The sequence below is a fragment of the Protopterus annectens genome, chromosome 1.part0, assembly GCF_019279795.1.
Source record: "Protopterus annectens isolate FY-2018-M chromosome 1.part0, PAN1.0, whole genome shotgun sequence".
NCBI classification, from domain to species: domain Eukaryota; kingdom Metazoa; phylum Chordata; order Ceratodontiformes; family Protopteridae; genus Protopterus; species Protopterus annectens.
In genome coordinates, this window is record NC_056725.1 from 17726127 (window position 1) to 17740886 (window position 14760).

The following is a 14760-nucleotide window of genomic DNA, read 5'->3' on the forward strand; positions in this document are numbered from 1 at the left end:
AAAATCTGGAAGATTTTAACAGTATTTTAAGAGAAGTACCACCATCCTGGTAGAAAGCAGTGGTAGTTGTAATACCTAAAGAGGGTAAAGACCTATCAGATCCAGCTTCATACAGGCCCATTTCAATACTAAACCACAATTATAAAGTGCGTTTTTTTTGTCTATAATGGCTAAAAGAATGGCAAATGTGATGCCTAAAATGATACATATGGAACAATGTGGTTTTGTGAAGGGGAGGCAAACATTTGACAATATTAACAGAAGACTGATAATGCAGAGGGAAGCAGAATGTTAAGTAAATATCACTGTTGTTGGTGGGTCTTGATGCAAAGAAAGCATTTGACAGAGTTAGCTGGGACTTTATGAACAGGGCAATGGAAGCATTTGCATTCCCTGATAAAATTATAAGGTTGATTAGGAGGATACATGAGGGATCAGAGGTGAACGTTAAAGTGGGTGGGCTCCTCCCTAATTTCTGCTTGAGCAGAGGAACCAGGCATGGATGCCTTCTTTCCCATTTATTTGCATGATATTTAGAACCACTGGCAAAACAAAAATGGGACTCAGAAATTCAAGGATATAATTGGTATGGTAGTGAAGAAAACCTGGCAATATTTGCAGATGATATTATTTTATACCTGATACAACCAGAAAAGGATATTTCAGCATTGTGGAACATTTTGATACCGTTTCAAATCTTTTTGGGATACAAAATTAATGAAGCTAAAACAATGGCAATAGCTGTAAGTTATATACCCACACACAAACTGGTTCAGTTTTATATATATATATATATATATATATATATATATATATATATATATATATATATATATATATATATATATATATATATCTGTGGGGGACATGAAAAAATGAAATACCTAGGAGGATGCATTAAGAATGATTCTGGTGTGGCAGCTAAGGATATGTGGGAAGAGACTAAAAAGATAATACAAAAACTGAGAAATTGGAAGCTCTGTTATATGGATACAAGCACTTAAAATGTTTTAGTACCTTTAGTCTTATATACAGGTCAGGCATATTTTTATCTACCAGAGAAGAACTTGTGAATACGAATTAATAATGAGCTGGAGGGTTTTATTTGGGAGGGGAAGACGGTAAATTCTTCCAATAGAACAAAGCAGATTTTGATTACCTGATTTGAAGGGGTATTTCAGAGCTACACAATTAAGGCTCATATACAGAGCACAAGCAGGAACCTATAATTCAAAGTAGAAAAGGATGATAATGAAATGGGGGAAGCTCAAGAAACAAGAAGAGACTGGGATTTTGGGTGAAGATCTTTAAGGAGAATGACAATAATCATACAGATTATATTCATAAAGTAGCAGAAAGAATTCTAAGAACTAAGACAACACAAGAATGGGGAAAGGAGATACTGCTGATAGGGATGACTGTGATTAGGGATACAGAAATAGGTAAGAGGGGGTTGTAATTTATTGGAGAAAATGGGCAAAGGAACCAAGGTATTGGAAGCAAATAACTAGAGAGGAAAAGGTGATAGAATGGGAAGATGCCAACAATTTATTTGGACTGCAGGTTAGAGATTGCCTTTCCTACCAAGTATTGTTATTGGAGTATAGGCAAATAGAAAGAAACAGGGAGGCCCTAAATAGAAAGAAACAGGGAGGCCCTAAATAAAAGACCAGCACTAGTCTTTTTAGCATTAGTAGAATGTAGGACAGAAGCTGCTGTTGAAAAAGGAATAATTAGTAGAGAGTATAAAATATTGCATGACAACTATAAGAATCAATCAGTGGATGTTATAAAAAGAATTGGGAAGAGAGACTGGATAAGTAATTCACAAAGAAACAATGGGTATATATATATATATATATATATATATATATATATATATATATATATATATATATATGTCTCCCAAATATGCAACAAAATCAAGAAGAGTTAAGATTTTTGCTTGGAAATGTTTACATAGATATTTGTTTACCCTAATTAGCCTACAGAGATGTTTTTCTCACATAGGCAGCAAATGTTGGATGTGAGATGGGGAAGGAGGAGGTAATTGGGGACAATGAAAGCAAAACATATTGACACAATTTTAGTTGCAAATATTATACATTACAAACTGTATTGACATAATTTTAGTTGCAAACATTATACATCACTTATAATCTATCCAGTCATTGTCAGTCAAACATTACATAGCTCATTCAAATCCTGCCTTCTTTAAAACCTCGTTCCTCCTCTGCATGTCCTGTCTGCACAATTCCCATCTCTTTCTATGTAATTTGCTCCTACCCTTTTCTAAAGATCCCAGTTCTATTTGTTTTATCTCTGTTACTGTACCCACTACTTCTAGTAAAGCTGGTTTAGACTGATTTCCATTTTCTACTAATTGCTTTTTTGCATCCACCATAATTAGACTCAGCATGGCATTACTATGTCTAGGCAATTCTGATTCTGTATCATAGCTCAAAAAATCTATTTCCTTAGTTACACAATTTGCTCCCCCAGTATCTTAGACAGAGCAATATGCAGGGAATCTTTAACATTTGCCAACTCATTACACTCTCAGAAAATATGTTTGCAATTACCTCTTTCTTCCCCATCACCCCCAACATTTACGGTCTACTTGAGGAAAATTTCTCAACTGTGCTATTCTAGATCTTAAGCTTGATTTTATAACTCATAATAAACATAACAAATATTCATGAGTTCATAGATTAGTACTAGGCTAACTGCCCTTTTGAGCCTAGAATCAAACCCTGCACCTTGTGTATGCAAGGTAAACTACCTTAACCATTATTCCATCCTCCCACAAATATTAATTTTGTAATCTTTTGTAAACAGCTTAATGTATCTCTGCAACCACTAAAGCTAGGTGAAAGCTTTCACGTGAGGTTATGCAATTCTGTCTGAGTTACTTGGTCATTTACATATTTAGAAAAAAATATGAATATTGCAACAATGCAAACAAATAGTATATGGGACTTCAATTAATTTCTTTTTATGAGCACTAGACAGAGGTCATATATCAGTGCAGTTGTACCGCCCATCATATAAGCTTTAAAATTAAATCTTTTAATAATTTGGTTTTTGGAATTATTAATGCAAATATGAACAGACTATATTAGATGCCTAAAGGCATCAGCAGGAACTATCTACAGAAGTACCTGGTGGTGTCACTATGCTGTAATGAGTTAAATACTCCATATATGTTCTGTGTCTGTTTCTATTTATAAATGTGGTGATGCAAGAACATTGTTCTTCAGCTAACCCTTGGTCCTTTGTCTTCTCAAATGATTTTTAAATCTCTTGTCTTGCTGATTTTCCAATATCTTTTCACTGGGTCAACAAATAAATACCTGCTCTAAATATAGTATTAAGAGGACATATTAACATTTTTTATAGTTTGAGTTTTTTGGTCAACATCTAATGCTGCAGTTTTCCATTTTCTAATGCACATCCTCATATTTCCCATACTACCAAATACCTCATTCTGTAATGACTGTGAAAATATGGGCATTCTTGTTATTTGTTAAAGATTTGGTATATAGCTTACATTGATAACTTTATTTAAATTTCATTAACATTATATCCTGATATATCCATAAAGAGTTTTAGCATGTTAAACAATTCAGGTACATCTCTTTTTGAGTTAGTCAAATATACTGTCAAGTCATCAGCAAACAAAGCTATTTTTTTCCTTCCCAACTATACCAGTTCCACCCTTGAATTTTCTTTCTTGTCTTATTCGTGCTAAAGGTTCTAAATAAACTGCAACAACACCGATGAAAGATGGTAGCCCTGCTATGTGCCTCTGTCAATACTAAAGTAATTTATTTTGCTATTCACTTTTAATTATTGATGCTGAGTCTTTATAAACCTGCAGTAACAGAATCAATTTTCTAGAAATCCCAGTCATTTTAAAACCACCTACAATTTCATTGTACTACAATTTATTTATTTTATTTATTTATAATTTGATATCTGACTAGGTGAGCTTATCTACTGACACTTTTCAGCCATGAATTGATTACAATTGCACAATGAAATAATTTTTCAATGAATAAATTGTTTGAAAAATTAAATGATGTATTCAATAAGTCTTTACAGTAATGCATCAAGCCAAATGCTAACAAGGTAAAACAGACAAGCCATTCAGTATCTACAGTTTGGTAGACAATACAGTTTGATTATCACATAAGGAAGCAATTTCAGTGCACATTATGAAGAACGATATCAGGTACCATATTCTGCATGTCATCTACTTGAAACTATAAGTTGCAATGCTAGCCACTGTCATGAAAGCATCTGGATTTTGACTAATTTTGCAAGTGCTATATAAGATTTTTTGAATGTTTGAGTGGTTTAATTGCTGTTTTTACATCTGTTGGCAGCTGATTCTGTATAGCTGATCCTACTCTGGAGAGGGCTTTTTTCTCCTGTGACTAGTTTGACTTCAGGTCTAACCAATGTTTGTATTTTTTTGGGTGTTCCTGATGGAGTAGCATTGATCCCTAATTTGGAATACTCTTTTCATGGAGGGATGGCAGTAACCATGTGTGAACATGTTAAAAATTAAAATACTTAGCAGGTGTTAGTGTGTATTTTCATACTGAATCCAGAGGTGGCTGTACATGCTTACCAGAAGGTCACACCTAAGTATTTTACTTTCAGCTCTATGTATTGTGTGCATGTGTGTTTGTTTTTGTTTTTGCAGAGTAAAAGGCAATAAGTGTGTGGGAACACAATTTTAGGAATTAGTATATTTTTGGTTAAAGCCATTCATGCTTCTGGGGAGAAAGGGTGAGAATGTCTGTATCATAGTTTTAACTGTGACATTATCTTGTTGAAGATTTTATCTGTATGAATATTAAAGTTTAATGAGGGGTCAAGAGTTGCACGAAGGTATTGGGAGCAAATAACTAGAGAGGGAAAGGTGATAGAATGGGAAGACAACAACAATTTATTTGGACTGCAGGTTAGAGATTGCCTTTCCTATCAAAGATTGATATTGGAGTATAGGCAAACATAAAGAAATTGGAAGGTCCTAAATAAAAGTCCAGCATTAGTTGAAAAAATAATAATTAGTAGAATGTGTAAAATATTGCATGATAACTATAAGAATCAATCAGAAGAGGTTAGAAAGGATTGGGAAGAGAGACTGGTTAAGTAATTCACAAAGAAACAATGGAGATATATGTATGTCTCCCACAAGTGCAACAAAATCAAGAAGAGTTAGGATTTTTGCTTGGAAATGTTTAGATAGGTGGCAAATGTTGGATGTGTGATGGGGAAGGAGGAGGTAATTGGGAACAATGAAAACAAAACATTGACACAATTTTAGTTGTAAACATTATATATCACAAACCGTACTGACATAATTTTAGTTGCAAACATTATACATCACTTATAATCTATTCATTGTCAGTCAAACATTACAGGGCTCATTCAAATTCCTGCTTTCTTTTAAACCTCCTTCCTCCTCTGCATGTCTTGACCCCACATTTCCCATCTCTATGTAATTTGCTCCTACACTTTTCTAAAGATCACAATTCCACTTGTTTTATCTCTGTTACTGTATCCACTACTTCTAGTAAAGCTGGCTTAGACTTTGATTTCCATTTTCTAGTGACTTCTTTTTTGACAGCCACCATAATTAGACTCAGCAAGGCCTTACTATGTCTAGGCAATTCTGATTCTGGTTGGTCAACATCTAATGCCATAGTTTTCCATTTTCTAATTTGTTTTATGATTTTTTCTTTTTTACACATCCTCATATTTCCCATACTACCAAATACCTCATTCTATAACGACTGTGTAAATATGGGCATTCTTGTTATTTGTAAAAGGTTAGGTATATATAGTTTACATTGATAACTTTGATTTAAATCTCATTAACATTATATCCTGATATTTCTGTAAAGAGTCTTAGCATGTTAGTTCAGGTACATCCCTTTTTGAGTTAGTCAAATATACTGTCAAGTCATCAGCAAACAAAGCAATTTTTTCCTTCCCAACTATACCAATTCCACCCTTGAATTTTTTTCTTGTCTTATTTGTGCTAAAGGTTCTAAATAAATTGCAACAACAGAGGTGAAAGAAGTTAGCCCTGCTATGTGCCTCTGTCAATACTAAAGTAATTTAATTTGCTAGTCACTTTAATTACTGATGTTGAGTCCTTATAAACATGCAGTAATAGAATACATTTTCTAGAAATCCCAGTCATTTTAAAACCACCCACAAACAATTTCATTGTACTACAATTTATTTTATTTATTTATAATCTGATATCTGATTAGGTGAGCTTATCTACTGACACATTTCTGCAATTAATTGATTAAAATTGCACAATGAAATACTTTTTCAATGAATAAATTGGTTTGAAAAATAGTGTACTCAATAAGTCTTTACAGTAATGCATCAAGCCAAATGCTAACAAGGTAAAACAGACAAGCCATTCAGTATCTACAGTTTGGTAGACAATACAGTTTATCACATAAGGAAACAATTTCAGTGCACATTATGAGGGAAAGATATCAGGTACCATATTCTGCATGTCATCTACTTGAAACTATAAGTTGCAATGCTAGCCACTGTCATGAAAGCATCTGGATTTTGACTAATTTTGCAAATGCTACATAATATTTTTTGAATGTTTGAGTGGTTTAATTACTGTTTTTACATCTGTTGGCAGCTGATTCTATATAGCTGATCCTACTCTGGAGAGGGCTTTTTTCTCCTGTGACTAGTTTGACTCTAGGTCTAACCAATGTTTGTGCTTTTGTGGGTGTTCCTGATGGAGTAAGCATTGATCTCTAATTTGGAATACTCTTTTCATGGGTGGTGGCAGTAATCATGTGTGAACATGTTGAAAATTAAAATACTTAGCAGGTATGTCATTCTGTTAAAAATGTAAATACTTAGCAGTAAGTGGTTCTATAAGTAATTGGCAATCAATGTATATTTTCATACTGAATGCAAAGGTGGCCGTTCACACTTACCAGAAGGGCACACCTAAGTATTTTACTTTCGGCTATATGTATTGTGCACATGCATGTGTGTATGTTTGTGGCTGTTTTTGCAGAGTAAAAGGCAGTATGTGTGGGGGGAACATATTCAACTTTAGGAACGAATACATTTTCGGTTAAATCCATTCGTGCTTCTTGGGAGAGTGGGTGAGAATGTCTGTAGCAGTTTTCAATATGAAAATATCTCGTTGAAGATTTTATCTGTATGAATATTAAAGTTTAATGAGGGGGTCAAGAGTTACACCAATGTACTTTTGTTCTGTAACATTTGGTACAGCATTTCTGCATTTAGATTAATATTGTTTCCCTTTTTTCCTTGTTCTAGGTGTATCATGCGTCTTTAAAATATTGTCATAGATTTGTCTACTCTGTGCAAATCCATACTGATCTAGGTTATTTATTTTTGGAAGACATTTTGCCATTTTTGTCATTCTTTTTCCATGGCTGTAAAATCTTTATAGTCAATGTTTAGTAAAGAAATGGGGTGATATGACACTGGATTTAATGAGTCTTTCCTGTCTTTTGGTTTCACTAAAACTACTGCTTTTTCCATGATAAAGGAATTCTTCTTTCTCTCACACATAATATTCTTTTTCATCTCCTTCCATAATTTTGGTGGTAAGTCATCTAATCCAGGTGATTTCCTTCCTAACTTTCTATTTTATCTCGTTATACATTTCATTAAAGAAATCTCTTCATTACTAATTTTTAATAGTTCTTATCCAAGAATCTTTCAGTTCATTCTTGCCAGCCACTAGTTCTTTTTTGGGTAGTGTATAGTTTCTTACAAATTTTACAAATATTTGTGCTATCATATCAGATTCCTTATTTTTCTCACCTGTTTTAGAGTTTTTTAGTTTTATTATATTTCTTTCAACTTCTTATTGTCTTAGCTGTTGGGATAACTGATTCTGAAAATCTGGAGTATTTTCAAAATAAAATGTTTTATTTTTTTTTATTGCATTTAACTCTATTAGGTGTTGCCCTACCCCCTTTCTAGCTTGTTCTACATTTAAGTTACGAGTCCTGGATTGCAGTGCGTTTAATCTACCTTAACTGGTCATACTTGTACGTCTGCCTTTCTCCTATTGTTTCTTTTCCAAGTGTATAAGCTCATTTTGATTGTCTATTTAAATTAACAAAAAACAGCAGACAGAGAATGGTTATGGTATCCTCTAGTACACAGAAACAGCAAAAATATATTAAAGAAGAGGAAACCACAGCACGGGAAAGTTGCAGAAACCATTTATTCCACAAAGATAAGCTCTTTCGCATCTTATGAACACTTTTTCATCTCTCTCCCATGTGGGTTTCCTCTTCTTTGATATATTTTTGCTATTTAAATTAACCCCAATTATAGTCTAATTCTTGTCCAGATATTTCTTCTAGTAGAGCTTGAAAATGTTATCATTTTTTAATAGTACTCTTCAGTCTGTATACTAGAAATCTCCAGTGTCAAGTACTGTGTCTAAGCCCCACCTGTTGCAATTCAACATATAAAGGTGAATGATGTGATAATATTCTGGGTGAGTCTATATTCTTTTCAGCAAATATTAATTTGCTTGGGTCAGGTATGTTCTGTCCAGTCTTGAATATGATCTATATTTCTCTGACTAGCATGTACATTGTTTGATTTCCTTTTCCTCTAAATATACCCAAAAAGCCGTAAGGTTTTGGGAGAGTGTATTTGTTCTAGGCCTCTCACTTAGAACCTTTTTGCTTGTCTCCAAATTCCTGTCTCCTGCTATTATGAATATCCCCATTTTACAAATCCTATAATTCCCATTAAAATGTTCTTTAATTCTTTGGACAGTGCAGTGGTATAGGGGTTAACATCAACTTACAGCAAGAAGTTCTCCAGTACGATTCTCAACTGGGGTAACTTTTGTGTGGAGTCTACATATCCTCCCCGTGTCAATGTGGGTTTTCTCTGGGTGCTCCAGTTTTCTCCCATGTTACAAAGACATGCACCTTGGCCATTTCTCCCTGGGCCTGTGCTGAAAACTGGCTTGTTTTGTCACTCATCCGGTCAGGATAAAACAGACAAATGGTTATGGGTTCATTTCAAGCAGCTTTATTACACACAAACACATCAGGAATGTGGCTTTGTAACTTAAACTTGTAAACAGACTGACTGCCACAATCATACATGTTAACAATCTGGCTGTTCTTTCAAAATGGCACTGTTGCCTGCATGTGTTCAATATTTATACACACGTGCCTACATCTGGAAATGTTTCTTAAGGGTACATACACATGCTCTTCTACCTCCTCCCTCTTTGAGAAATGGTTCATACATCAAATGACAGTATTCAATGACATGCAATTATACAAAACTAATTCTTTGACATGCAATCATACAAAATCAGACACATAAAACAATCATGTCCGGGTTGCTGTGTATTTTACACTAGGTTTAGAAATACGACCTAATGTATCATAAAAGTCAGAATTGGATCTAGCAAAGGGGACTGCCTTCAAGGAATGTTCAACTTTGGGGACAACTGGGACATCATCAGGAACGGAAATGGATACTAAGTCATGTTCTTTGGTATGAACATTATCAGGCTTGCTCTGAGAAGTAGAGTTTGTATCACAGGTACGATGCTGCACTAGTATTTCTTATACAGGTAGAAGATACCCACGGTTTCTCCTGTATTCTATACCCTAAGATTCCACTAAGTAGGATCTCAGCTCGGCACATATACCTCTCACTTGACCAATTTGATCAAAGCCTTTTGCTGTTTGCATCCTCACTGTCTGAGCAGATTTCTTCATCCATTAAATGGAGGACAATTTATCATAGCTGGACTTCTGAGCAGAACGTTTTTTTAAAAAGTTGGGATATGATTGCTCGGTTGTTTTTAGTACTGGGCACCAAGAAATTAGAACTGATAGGCAAGGTTGTCTTGGTTTGCCTAGATAGAAGTGTCTGAGCAGGCAAGCCAAGTAAGTTGTCACAGGGTATATTTCTCAGATTAAGTAAATTCAAGAAGATATAGGTATTGTCACACATTGACTTCTCTAGTAATTGCTTTGCACTCTGAAGTGGACGTTCAGCAAGGCCATTTGACTGAGTATTCAGGACTACTAGTGACATGGATAAAGTCCCACTCTTTTGCATATCTCTGAAACAACTGACTGGTAAACTGGGTACCATTGTCACAAATAACTTTGTGTGGACTACCATGGACTGAGAAATGATGTTTCATCTTAGTAATAGTACTGGACGTTAGGTTAAGTAGCAAATCAATCTCAAATCAGTTTGAATAAGAGTCTACCAACACTAAGTAATGCTGATTGTTCCACTCAAATATGTCAATGGCTACTGCTGACCAAGGTAGTTTAGGAATTTGGCTTAGCTGAAGTGGCTCTTTCTGCAAATGCGGGTTAGTTCTATTACATACTGAAGAAGAAGAAAGCACTTTATCAATGTCTTTTGATAGAGAAGGCCAAAATACTAGTCCTCTCACCCTTCTTTTGGTAGAGTCAGAACCTGGGTGGCCACATTGCAAAATCTGAATGTATTCATGTTGCAAGGAAGTAGGAACAATAACTTTAGGACCTTTGAAAATGATACCATCATCCGTTAGCTTCTCATCTCTGTATGGAAAGTAAGGTTGCACTTCTGGTGGTACACAGGATTGCTTTGACAGTCATCCTACATTAATGAAGTGGTTGAGCTTTTGCAAAATTTGATCAGTCTTTGTATGATCTCTCAGATCATCAAGTCTCATGGTAGAAAAATTACACACTTGCATGACATTAATGTCAAAATTCTTTACATAAAGCTGTTCCGTGGTATTTCAACGCGATTTGGATAAGGTTATCAGCCAGATAAAAAAAGTTACCATTTGTATAGACAATTTTGAAATTATACTTTTGCAATCTGAGCATCATTCTTTGTAGTCTTGCTGGAGCTGAATGCATTGGCGTCTTTAAAATAGTGACTAGAGGCTGATGATCAGTTTTGATTTGGATAGCTACACCATAAATATAATCATGGAACATGCAAACACAGTTGTCAAATGTTCATTCTCAATTTGAGCACGAGTTCCAGATGCATAGGCAACAGGTCTGCCCTCTTGAAGAATAACTGCACCAAGACTGAACTTTAAAACATCACAGGAAAGAACTACTGGTTTGTGGACATCATAGTACTTCAATGTAGGAAGGTTGGCAATTTGCTATCTGAGGTTATCAAATGCTCTGTGGTGTTGTTCTAACCATGACCAGGCAACTTTTTTGTGCATCAGTTCTCTTAAAGGTGCAGATAACTTACTAAAGTCAGGGATAAATTTGTCCAAATAGTTAACCATACCAAGAAAATGCTGTAAGGCTTGGACACTGTCCGGAGCTGGCATCTCAAGAATTGCTGGTTGTTTGGAAGGGTCTGGTCATAAGCCTGTACTGGTAAATAAATGACCTACATCATTTATTTACCAGTAAGTTTTGGTAATCTGAATTTACATTTCAGAGAATTAAGCTTTAAGTTCACGTCACGCACTCTGAGGTTTCTGTCATGCTCTGCTTCTCCATTGCCTCCAACTAGTAAATCATCAATTATTATTGCACATGGATAGCCTGAAAAAATTTGCTCCACTGCACACTGAAAAACTTCACTGGCAGAATTTATTCCAAAAGGCATCCTGAGGAATCTGTATCTACCAAATGGAGTACTAAATGTAGTCAGTTATGAAGATTTGTTATCAAGCATTACTTGCCAAAATGAACTCTTTGCATCTAAGACAGAAAAATAAAGTGGTATTTGGCATGAGGGTGGCAATCTCCTCAACTGTACACATACAATGATGATGTCTCTTTAATGCCTTGTTCAAGTCTCTTGGGTCAATGCATATTCTGATTTCATCTGAATTTTTCTTGTGAGCAGTTACCATGGAAGACACCCACTTAAGTTGGTTCTGTGAATGGACAAATCACACCTTACTGAACCATTTTGTCTAAATGGAACTTGACTTTGTCCTGCATAGCTATTGGAACTCTCCTTGCTGGCCTAACCACTGGAGTGACCTCTGGGTCTACTTTCATGGAGTACATAACTGGAAGTTTTCCTAGCTTGCCGTCAAAAACATTAGCATACTCTGAAAAAATAGCATCACTGGAACTGGGACGTGTGCTTACATGATGTACTTCTTTGGTAAAAGAAAGCAGTTTCATTCTTAAACTTTCTCTTGAGACCTAATAATGACTGCACAGGTCTTCTGACTACATAAAACTGCAAGCCGTAACTGTTCCCAGCAGAATAGCATGAAAGCACTACTGAGCCTTCAGTTTGAATCTATTCACCTCCATAAGCAATAAGCTTCAGACAATTGACCAAATTAAGTTGCTCACCAGCTCTCACTTCAGCAAATGTTTCTGCTGACATTATATTACACTTTAAACCAGTGTCCACTTTGAGCTCCTGGGTTTACCATTGATTAGGACAGTACAAAATACTTCATTCTTTGCCAGCAAATATACTGCAGTAACCTTTTCACCAACCACTAATACACCATGTAGATACATAGAAAGTAGGGTTGCAGCTTTCTATATGATCAACTTGCTTTTTTGAGTGACCTTTCTTAATAACTGAATAAAGGCTTGCTTGATTTACAAAACATTTGAAAGTAGTGACATTTTTTACACTTGTGGCATTAATGACCAAATGCTTAGCACTTCTTTCTTTTATACTCATGGTTGGCTCCACAATTATGACAGTTAACAAGACTTGACTTGGGTTTTGCTGACTCACCCTCATACTGCACTGAGCATGTCCATTTTACTAAGCTAGTCTTGGAACTTGCTAGAAAGTTACGAGATCTCCCAGGAAAACCTGCAAGGGTTGTGCCATGTGCTTAGGGCTGCTTCTGCTTGTCACGTGTTGCATGCTGTCTACGTTTGTTCTAGAGGCTGCTGAAACCATGGTCTTAACACTTGCAAGCATACTTGTGTGCCTTTCTGTGAGTTCATGGATTTGACAAAACTCTATGGCTTTGCTTAACGTTAAATCACTGTCATGAACCAAACTCTTTCTTACTGCAACACTATTAGCACCACACACAAGCCTGTCCTTTATTAACTAATCTTTCAAATAACCAAATCTGCATGTTTTAGCCTTATTTCTGAAGTCAGTGATATAAGCTGCAAAAGTTTCACCTGGCTTTTGGTCTCTTCTATAAAATAAGTGCCTCTCTAATGCAACATTTGTCTGGGGGTTGCACATTTCTCTAAATTTATGTTTCAAACACTCATGGTCTTCCCTTGATTCAGCCACACTACAATATGGGGGTTCCTCCCGCTCCTGCAAATACTTCTGGTGCATACACAAATGAATGCTCTCTTTCAATGGCTTCTGACCCACTTAAGTTAAGCAAAATGAATGCCCTTGTACATGCATCTTTGTCAGAAACAGCTGCATGTATGAAAATATTATATTCCTGCTCATATACTCTCCAGTTCTCTGCTATATTATGATCAAACACAAGTGGAATGGGTCTGCAAAATGCTTCTGCCATATCAACCCACAGTAGTGAAGGTGCTTGAAATTATGTACGAATATACACACCCATAAATATGCCAAAACCTGTAATTATGCCCAATAGCACAACAGACTCTTTGACATGACTGCCCTTTGCCAAGTAAGTCTCCATAGCACAAGAACACTTTAAAATCACTGTACGTTGTGAAACCAGTCCTTATCAGTGTAAGAAATTTATTTATTTAGTTAACATTTGTTAACCGGGAAAGTCCGACTTGGAACAAAGCCAATTTTCAGTGGAGGCTCGGGGAGAAATGCTCAAGATGCATGTGTTTGTAACATGGGAGGAAACCAGACCACCTGGAGGAAACCCACACAAACGCAAGGAAGATGTGCAGACTCTGCACAGAAGGCACCCCAGCTGAGAATCAAACTGGAGAACCTCTTGCTGTAAGGTGGCAACGGTACCACTGTGCCAAAATATTTCAAAATTACTGTACTTTGTGAATAAACTGTACACTGCACAGAAACTCTTCAAAATGGCTGTACTTTGTGAAATAACTCTGTAGAATGTAAGAAACACTTTGAAATGGCGGCACTCTGCGAACAAATGTACAGAGCACAAGAAACGTTTTGAAATTGCTGTACTTTGACTGCACTTTGCAATATAACTGTACTTTGCACACAGCAAACTCTTTGAAATAATTGCACCGTAATAAAGCGCACACACTGCAAACACTTTGCCCACTATGAGATACTTCGAAGCCATTCAAAGCATAACTAGAGTTGTTTGGTCAAAGCCATTCAAAGCATAACTAGAGTTGTTTGGTCAATGTGAAATAGTAGTTTGCGCCCAAACATGGTCTTTTACTAACAAACATGCAGTCTCCTTGCTCTTTAAGGTTATTTGCCCTTTTATTGTACTTGTTAAGACCTTTTAATTAACCTCTTATCATGCTCATTATACTTTTCTTGTGCTGTTTTAATTTAAACATGCTCGTTATGCAAACTGGAGATAATTCTGAGCCCCATATAAATATTTCTGTTAGTTTTATCAAATATCGTGGTTTTGAACATTTTGGTTAATTAATAATGTGTTTTGTGCCTTTCGTTTAATATGTTTCTGTGCTACTTGTTTAATTAATAATGCGTTTTGTGCCTTACAAATACTCCATTTCATTTTCTTTACAAGATAAATCATTTGTGCAAGTTCTCGTTACCTTAAGTTTGTTTCTGTTCAATTTTTGATTATGTGAG